Source organism: Neolamprologus multifasciatus, chromosome 9 (assembly GCF_963576455.1).
Source record: "Neolamprologus multifasciatus chromosome 9, fNeoMul1.2, whole genome shotgun sequence".
NCBI classification, from domain to species: domain Eukaryota; kingdom Metazoa; phylum Chordata; class Actinopteri; order Cichliformes; family Cichlidae; genus Neolamprologus; species Neolamprologus multifasciatus.
The window spans coordinates 5,174,546-5,184,228 of NC_140447.1; the positions used below are offsets into that span (position 1 = coordinate 5,174,546).

Consider the following 9,683-nt stretch of genomic DNA (forward strand, 5'->3'; position numbering starts at 1 on the left):
CCACAGGTGAGGTTAGCAAATCAACACTCTGCTGCCAAGTTATTTTACCTTATTATCAGCTTGTTTTAATATTAGTTGAAATTCAAATCCTGTCAGGATTTCAGAATCATTTGGATGTAAACTGGTTTAGCTGTCTTTAGATGTTTTAATGCAGAAATGCTGCTTATTGAATCCTACATGAAGTTCATAAACACGTGTGGTTGTGCCTCCATGTTTGCACTAAACTCCCCCAGCCAGTGGTTGGCCTGCTTCTCCATGAGCCTGATGTTTTTGAAGTCTCCTTGTGTGAAATGGGACTTCTTCCTCTTCACTGCCTTTAAGTGCTTCGGGTTCACTTTCTAATTCTTGAGATGATGTTAAAATGTTTTTTACATGTTAGAAAAATTATTTAAAACTTTTTGTAAGCTTTCTTTATCAAACATTCATCCTTTGCTGGATGCACAACACTATGCCACTTCAAAACTGCATGGAAAGATACTTTAGTCTCTGGGATCACTGTCACTGAACATTAATAATGATAACTTTGTTTTGACAGATTGGTGTAGCTCCTTTCAAGAAACTTTACACGCGAGTGGCAGGTTTTTGTTTTTATTGTTGAGTTTGGTAAATGGTAAATGGACTGTTTCTTGTAGTACTGCTGCTGCTTTTACTATGAGCAGTTGAAGCGTTCTTATACAACTGGCTTCATTCAAGCATTCACACTGTAAAATGAACGGACACCACCTAACTTCAGGTGATGTTTCTTAGTGTTTAATACGTTTTCTTTTGTCGCTCTGGGCAGTCAGCGCTTCAGCTGCTTCCCCACTCTATACTCTGCTGTCCTCGCGGCCCCAGCATCCCTGGAAAAGGGGAGAATCTGATTAGTGAGTGGCAGCAGCTGTGCCTCCCTGCCCCCCCACCCGGGTGGCCTGGGGGATCCTCTGCAAGGATGACTGCAGCTTCCAGGCTCACCGGTCTAAGACAGCAGACCCTGTGCAAGCCCTCCACAAACTGTTCCAGGACCACCTTTTCCAGCCTGCTGCCCTGAGCAGGGAACACGATATCTAACATGGAGCAAGGTGAAGGTGATGCTACTATGCAGGACCGCCCCTGCTTAGCTTCAGAGATCAGATGAGAACAGGCGTGGTATGGCCGTGAGTGAGAGGCTTCCTCGATAACGGGTTCGTGTAGATACTGTAACCCATTTATTGGGATTTAAAAAACAATTTAGAGTGAAGGATATTGATTCGTTTCTACTTTTATTTTAATACCTGCATGACAGCACAGTTATAATGCATACTTAATGCTGCAATATTCACGTCATAAACAACTGTGTTTGCACAAAAACATCTACAGGTGCTCTGTGCATGTGCAGTGATATTGATGTAACGCTTGAAGAATGTGACATCACTACATCAGTGGAAGAGCTCTTTGCACAAGACTCACTAACCATCCTATTAGAAAATGAGCTTAAAGAGCGCCTCAGATCCGTTTCAATATTTAAACTGTCATTTGTGTGAAGTGCAAAAGCTTACAGCACCTGGTATTCCCAGGTGGTCTCCCATCCAAGTACTGGCCAGGCCCGACCCTGCTTAGCTTGCGAGATCAGATGAGATCAGGCGTGTTCAGGGTGGTGTGGCCTGTAAGCGAGGGACGGCTTCAGAAACAGCCTTTTTATACATGCTGTGATGACACAGTCGTCCTTACGTTTTTATGCCCTGCATATAAGTTGAATTCTCCAAACCACAAAAATGTTGGACTTCCAAATCGTCCTAACACACTGTGTGCTCTCTGTCACTTTAACACTGTGCGTGAGAAACAAACGTGTTATTATGGTGACGTTACCGCGGGAAAAAGCTGCAGTTCACAACAAAGGTTTGCATGTTTTGGCTGTAACATGTGAAGCTCAGCACAATACTATATTTGAAACTGTGTGACATTTGCCAAGTAGAAAAGCTCTTTTATAGCAGGCTCCCCTCGCTTACGGCCACACCACCCTGAACATGCCCGATCTCATCTGATCTCGGAAGCTAAGCAGGGTCAGGCCTGGTCAGTACTTGGATGGGAGACTGCCTGGGAATACTAGGTGCTGTGTGCTTTTGCACTTCCACACGCAAACTGCAGAGGGCGCCGCTGCTCACTCAGTGGAGGCAGCTTCAGGAAAAGCTTCATGACAACGCTCCTGATTGCATTTCGCTTTTGTGCAAAACAAAACAAAACAACAAGAACAAAATATTTAGGAAATGAACAAACTGATTTATTCTGTAAATGTAGAAAATGTCTGTGGCTAGTCCGTCTGGGCTCAGTAGTGAGGAACTTGTTAACCTTGTAGTGTGCAGCTGGCACAGTGTCAACCTGACACCCATGTGCAACGAGTTTTAACTCTTATTGGCTGCCGACTGCGGTCCCGAAGAATACTGAATAAATGCGCATCAGTGTGCTACCCTGACGGCCCAGGCCACATCCCCCTTTTCCTCTATGCTCTGACCCCCTTTAAACCACCTCAGACAGGGACTCCCGGGGTTGAACTTTGCAGAAGGAGCAGGAAGAACACTGAGACTGTCTGTGTATCCTGAATATGTTACAGTTATAACCACTAAAAATATATCAACGCTCTCATATAAAACTGGAATTATACGAGAAAGCATGTTTTGCAAACGTCAACTGGATCAAATGTGAAGGTCCTCTGTTGAAAAGGTGTAAGGGAGCCCACTTTACCGGAGGGGCTGCAGCGTAACAGGGATGGAAATGCTTGGGTGTGTTTCTGGAAGAGACGAATTCCAAAAGAAAAATTGGGAAGGTCTAGCAGAAAAGATCAGTGCCCGATGGTCTCGATGGAGCTGGGTCCAGCCGCAGTTGTCCTGCATGGGAAGAATTTTGGTTGTTAACAACTTGGCCACCTCTGTGCTCCAGCACCATTCTGCTGTTGTGGAACCTCCAGATGCAGATCAGAGAGATTCAAAATGCTGGTAAATTTCTTCTGGGAGGATTCCTCAGGTCTGCTGTGCTGCTGCCTGTGTTGGACGGGGACCAGGGTCTGACTGACCTTTGCAGCTGCCTGGCAGTTTTTCATCTTCAGAGACCAAAACGCGATCTTTATTATAAACAACAACCTCCCTGGTTCAAGATGGCAACCACACTCCTTCACAGCATCTTTTCTTCTAAACCTGACTGACATGGACCTTTCACTTTCATTCCTTTACCAGTGGGTTCTAGAGAAGCTGACAGTAGAGGTCATGGATGGTCTCCAAGGGCTCTTCTGGGTTGCTTTTTATAGGTAATCAATCGATTTCTGACTTTCCATCACTGTCTATCTAGGCTACAGTTGAGGAGCAGGATGAAGAAGTCCCTTCATACACCTTTGCTGTGTGACTTCTCAAAGGAGTCAAAGAGGGCTTTTTATCTTTTATTTAATCTTTTTTACAAGCTTTTTATCTTTTTGCCTAAAGTAGCCTGCGGTGCAGCGAGGACGGTTTGCCTCGTTAACTTTTTAACAGGTCAGGCAGGCTTGTGCAGTGATCACCATGACAAAACCATGTTTGTTTCTAATGCAGCTCTGCCTGATGGTCTGAAGATCACAGCATTGGTTTCCAATCCCCTTCTCACAGAGATTTATCCAGATTTACAGAATTCCTTGGGTACATTATGTTTAGTAGATGATGATATATTCAAATACTTTCATGTTAAGCTACCTTAGCAACCAGTGTGCTGCTTGCTGTAACTCTGCCCATTTGTAGTGCTGGTTGACATCTGCCTTTCTAAGATGATCTTTTTATACCCAATCGTGTTATTGACCTGTTGCCAATTAACAAAATATTTCTCAAGCTGTTTCTGATTTCTGTTTTCCGGCCACCGGAACCGGAGCTACAGCACTGCCACAACTGGACCTGGGGCAAGCCACCGGAGAAGCAGCGCCACTGCCACTGGACCCGGGGCAGGTCGCCGGAGGAGCAGCGCCAACGCCGCCACTGGACCCGGGGCAGGCCGCCGGAGGAGCAGCGCCGCCGCAACTGGACCCAGGGCAGGCCACCGGAGGAGCAGCGCCAACGCCGCCACTGGATCCGCCGAAACGGCCATCGGAACCGTTTCGCCGCTGCTGCTGGACCTGTGGCAGACCACCGGAGCTACAGCGGCACTGGACCCGGGGCAAGCCACCAGTGGAGCAGCGCCACTGGGGCAGGCTGCCGGAACTGTTTCGCCGCTGCAGACCCATGGCCGCCCGCCAGAGCTGCAACGCTGCCATCACTGGACTCGAGGTAGGCCGCCTAAAGCGTCCTACTGCTATCACGGGACCAAGGTAGGCCACCTGAACTCTTTTGTTAAAGTGATGGACCGCCTGAGACTGTTTTGTGGGTTTTTTTTCTTTTTGCACCGCTGCGGGATGCTTGGTCTGACTTTGGGACTGTGACCTGGGAGGGTTTGTTATTTTGTTGTTTTTGTGTTTTGGTTCTGGGGTCAGTGTCTAACGGCTGCTTCCATTGTTGTCCTGCAGGAGGAGCGTGGAGAGGAAGCACGCACAGAGTCACGACAGCGAGGAGCACGAACACGGACGTCAGAGTGGGAGACACACGGGAGTCTTGGGGAGCACGAGGATTGATTGTGCATCAGTTGTTGCCACACTGTAAATAAACACACTGCTGATATTCAGAGCTCCGCGCCTGGTTTGCCCTGGCAAATAGAAATATGGACACTGTCCTCAGCAGAGGATAAATTCATTCAAAGCACCAGAGAGCGCTCTTCAATCAGGTTGTAAGAGTCAGTCGTATTAAGACTTTGAACAGCCTGTAAACATATTATCTAAATGCTCAGTTCTAAAAACCTGTCGACCACATTCTGGTGTTTGTTCCAGTCTTGTCTTTTTCACTTTCACATAAAGAAATGCATGGACTGTTCTTAAAACAGTGGAGATATAGGAACAGACATACAGAGCGTGGGGAGGTGAGTCACATAGCAAACAGCAGAAGAAAGATGGCTCACAGCTCAGTGTTGCTACACACAGTGAGAGCAAATGACCAGGTGACGCTGACATGACTGACCTTTCTCCGTACGTGTTTCTGTTTGTATATTACCACCTTCTGTTGCTCTATGAAAGGTTAGAAATGGCACAAAAATTTGTATTTTAACATGATCTTCCTCATGTTTTATCTTTATGTGGTGAGATTCAGTGCTTCATATTTATTACCAAATGAAGAAGGCACATCAGGTGGGCGATGACACAGTGGTTTCTCTGTGTCTGAATTTTCACTCTTCAAATATCTGATGTGACTGCTAAGTGGTAAGAACAGCTTCTTCTCCCATAGAAGTTATGATCCCGTGAATAGGAGTGTAGCCTATAGGTTTATATTGTTGAATTATAATTATGAGGCAATGAGTTTTCGGTGATTTTACAGAGAAATGTGAAAGTAGCTTAACAACGAATTGGATTCTCGCGGGAGTGATTTATGCTCTGAATTACTTCAGATAAGAGTAAACTTTAGAAAAGTGTTATGTGTAATATGCTAATTATCACTCCCACACTGAACACAACAAACTAGGAAAATACCTCCAACATGCACAAACATTTGACCTCAACGCATATATATATATAACTCCTATCCTTCAAGCTCGGGTCCTCTACCAGAGGCCTGGGAGCTTGAGGGTCCTGCAGTATCTTAGCTGTTCCCAGGACTGCGCTCTTCTGGACAAAGATCTCCGCTGTTGTTCCCGGGATCTGCTGGAGCCACTCGCCTATCTTGGGAGTCACCGCACCTAGTGCTCCGATTACCACTGGGACCACCGTTACCTTCACCCTCCACATCCTCTCGAGCTCTTCTCTGAGCCCTTGGTATTTCTCCAGCTTCTCGTGTTCCTTCTTCCTGATGTTTCTGTCATTGAGAACCGCTACGTCTACGGCCGTCTTCTTCTGTTTGTCTACCACCACTATGTCCGGTTGATTAGCCACCACCATTTTGTCCGTCTGTATCTGGAAGTCCCACAGGATCTTAGCTCGGTCATTCTCCACCACCCTTGGGGGCGTCTCCCATTTTGACCTCGGGACTTCCAGGTTATACTCGGCACAGATGTTCCTGTACACTATGCCGGCCACTTGGTTATGGCGTTCCATGTATGCCTTGCCTGCTAGCATCTTGCACCCTGCTGTTATGTGCTGGATTGTCTCTGGGGCATCTTTACACAGCCTGCACCTGGGGTCTTGCCTGGTGTGATAGACCCCAGCCTCTATGGATCTTGTGCTCAGAGCTTGTTCTTGTGCTGCCATGATTAGTGCCTCTGTGCTGTCTTTCAGTCCAGCTTTGTCCAGCCACTGGTAGGATTTCTGGATATCAGCCACCTCCTCTATCTGCCGGTGGTACATACCGTGCAGGGGCCTGTCCTTCCATGATGGTGCCTCCTGTTTCTTGGATTTCTGCTGCCTGAGGCATTCACTAAACACTTGGTCAATATTGGGTTCATTTCTGGAGAAAGAAGATTAATATGCTCAAAGTGCATTTTCTGAAATGTATTGAGCAGTTGAAAGTCCAAGTTAAAAAAATGGCTGCCATGTCTCTCTGCTCACACACAGGCAGTGTTCTGTTGCAGAGTGCAGCAATTCTGATTAAACACCAAGCTAAACCTCTGTCGATGAACACACGAGTCCGAGTAGAGTTGACTTTTTATTCAGAATCTTCATTTGACAAGTGGTGAAAACTGTAGTTGAAAAGAAATACAGAATAGAAAAATTATCGTGTTTACATAAATATTGCATCACGAAATAACTCAAAATGTGACCTTACATCTTCGTGTTAGCTTGAGCAGTAATGATCATCAAAACTGCCTTTTTAACATGTACAAGTCAACCTTCATGAATTACAAATAAATATAGTTTTAACAAATACCGCTAATTATGCTTTTTTTAACACCTTCCTCATGAAATATATACACTTACGGCGTTGCCTGAACAATGTTCCCAGGTGGATGGCTGTGGATAAGCCTCAGAGCATGACCACATGTCACTCTCCGGCTGTGTCTGAGTTCAGGGGAAGGATGCTTAAAATGCCATACTTGGATGCAATGACATCACGGCGATGCCACAAAGGCTGTCCGAATTCAAAGAGCACTCAAAATGTTGCGACAAATGCGTCCTACTTCTCCGCGAATTTGAGGGTTAGTCGTGTCCGAATTCAGGGGAAGAATGCGCCAATGCCACATTTGGAGGCAATGACATCACGGCGACGCGACGAAGGCTGTCCGAATTCAGGGGAAGGATGCGCCAATGGCATATTTGGAGGCAATGACGTCACGGCGACACGACGAAGGCTGTCCGAATTCAGGGGAAGGATGCGCCAATGGCATATTTGGAGGCAATGACGTCACGGCGATGCGACAAAGGCTGTCCGAATTCAGGGGAAGGATGCTTAAAATGCCATATTTGGATGCAATGACGTCACAGTGACGCGGCGAAGGCTGTCCGAATTCAGGGGAAGGATGCTTAAAATGCCATATTTGGATGCAATGACGTCACAGTGACGCGGCGAAGGCTGTCTGAATTCAAAGAGTGCTCAAAATGTGGCGACAAATGCGTCCCACTTCTCTGCGAATTTGAGGGTTAGTCGTGTCCGAATTCAGGGGAAGAATGCGCCAATGCCACATTTGGAGGCAATGACATCACGGCGACGCGACAAAGGCTGTCCGAATTCAGGGGAAGGATGCGCCAATGGCAATTTGGAGGCAATGACATCACGGCGACGCGACAAAGGCTGTCCGAATTCAAAGAGTGCTCAAAATGTGGCGACAAATGCATCCTACTTTGCCCTGAATTCTAAGGATGGTCCGATGTATCCTTTGTGTCCTACTATATCCCAGGATTCATTGCAGGTCATAGAGGAGATTTGTTCCTGATAACGATGGTGGTCGAAGCAGGAGAGGAAAACACTTTCAAATGTCAGTATATGAACATCTGGCTGTACAAAAGTTAAATTGTTATAGCAGTCGTGTTGTTAAGCTCTGGCCATCTGCATAGACATGTTTCTTTTATTTAAAATAACCATAAACCAGCTTGTATCGTGGGTCTCGTGGTTTTTCATGTATTGCTGCTTACATACAGCTAATTTAGATTCTTTCAAATTGGTGACATGTTGTGGGGAACAAACGGCTTAATTTATTAAAACGAGGAGAAAACGATCACCTCTTCACTGGGGTGAAGAACTGGGCCGCTACGGCGTGGAGGTACAAGAATAAATCAGTTTACACATCATATTCATATGAGTGCGGTCCCATTAACCTTCATGCTGTACAGCAGCGCTCCCCAACCTTTGTTGCGCCACAGACCGGTTCATGTCAGACACGGAGCCTTTAAGGTGTCGCGGATAAAAACAACCACATAAAATGATCAAGACAAAAACTGGTATTTTGTAAATATAATGATAAATGTGAATGTAGTGTGTAATTGTGTAACTTTATTAGCAGCGTCATCCTGTAACATCCTCCTCTCTGCTGCTTAATGCTCTCTGGTCGCTATGGTAACATGTAAATTAATGTAATTAATGTAAACTCACAGACCGCTGCTGTACAGAACCTGTGATGTCCACACGGTGTTCCTCTGGTGTTCCTCTGGCGTTCCTCTGGGGTTCTGCTGTGAAAACCTTTGGGTTTAGGGATTAACATAGTTGCTATGGTTTCCTCTCTTCTCTAATTTGTTGTGTGTGATCAGGACAATCCTGGAGAAGATGGGCCTGCAGGGGAAAGTCCCCCGCTTGCAGGCCAGAAGACATGAGATAACTTTAAAGAATACAAAGTACGTATGTGTGTTATCAAGAAGATAATTCTTAAGAACACAAGTTATAAATGTGCAACTACTAAGAGTTGTTGTGTTTTTATTTGCCTGCTGTCATTTTTATTTCCTGCCTTTAGGATTGCAAGTATCCAGGCTCAGGAGAGGGGGTCAGTGGGAAGCCCCCTGCTGTGCTTGGCCCTGGTTTGCCCTCATGGATGAGGTGATAGGACAGATTCCACTAAGCCTCTGTCCTAATGTCCTCTCTCCCTGAGGACACTCCAGGGCCGAGCACAGCAGTGGGTGACCGAAACGACAGCGATGACGAAGCAGCTCAGCCACCTACGACAGGGAGGAAGAGGAGAAGATGATGAGCTGCTCGACCTCATCAGAGAGGACATGAGGCAGCAAAGAGAGGCTGAGGAGAGGAGAGCAGGGAGAGGATGGACAGACGGTTTTCACTTCAAGAAAGATTCGTTCCCAAATGAGTTATGTACTGAGACATTTATTTATTTGAATATATTTGTTACATTGTTATATGTGTTGCATTAGTTTAAAGGTTTGATGTTATTAATAAATTGATTCAAACGAACAGTAATTGTCACTGAACTCATTTTATTTACAGGCATTTTTAACATGTATGAACATAACTTTGAACAATATTACATGGATATTTATTTGATAGCAATAAAGTAAATAACAATAAGAATTAATATTTCAAATACACAGTATGTAAAGATGAGAAAACAATATTTACAGATGTTCACACAGGATCAACCTGAGTGACCTGATCCTGGACCGTTACTTTTACAACTGTAATAGATTACAGGAAGTCTCTGGCAGTGTTGCTGAAGATCAGACGTGGATGGTGCTGCAACTGAGACCTGCGGTTTGTCTTTTCTGGTCAGCGAGTGGAGAATCACACAGGGTGGTCTGCAGAGAGCTTTAGGATGCTTCC

General features: G+C 45.6%; 2 pseudogenes; one reads left to right on the forward strand and one right to left on the reverse strand.

Annotated features, from left to right (window-relative positions):
- Window positions 1-1,507: 1,507 nt before the first annotated feature.
- LOC146510871 (5S ribosomal RNA) lies at window positions 1,508-1,627 on the reverse strand (annotated as a pseudogene).
- A 331-nt stretch (window positions 1,628-1,958) lies between these two features.
- On the forward strand, window positions 1,959-2,077 carry LOC146510872 (5S ribosomal RNA; annotated as a pseudogene).
- Window positions 2,078-9,683: the final 7,606 nt, after the last annotated feature.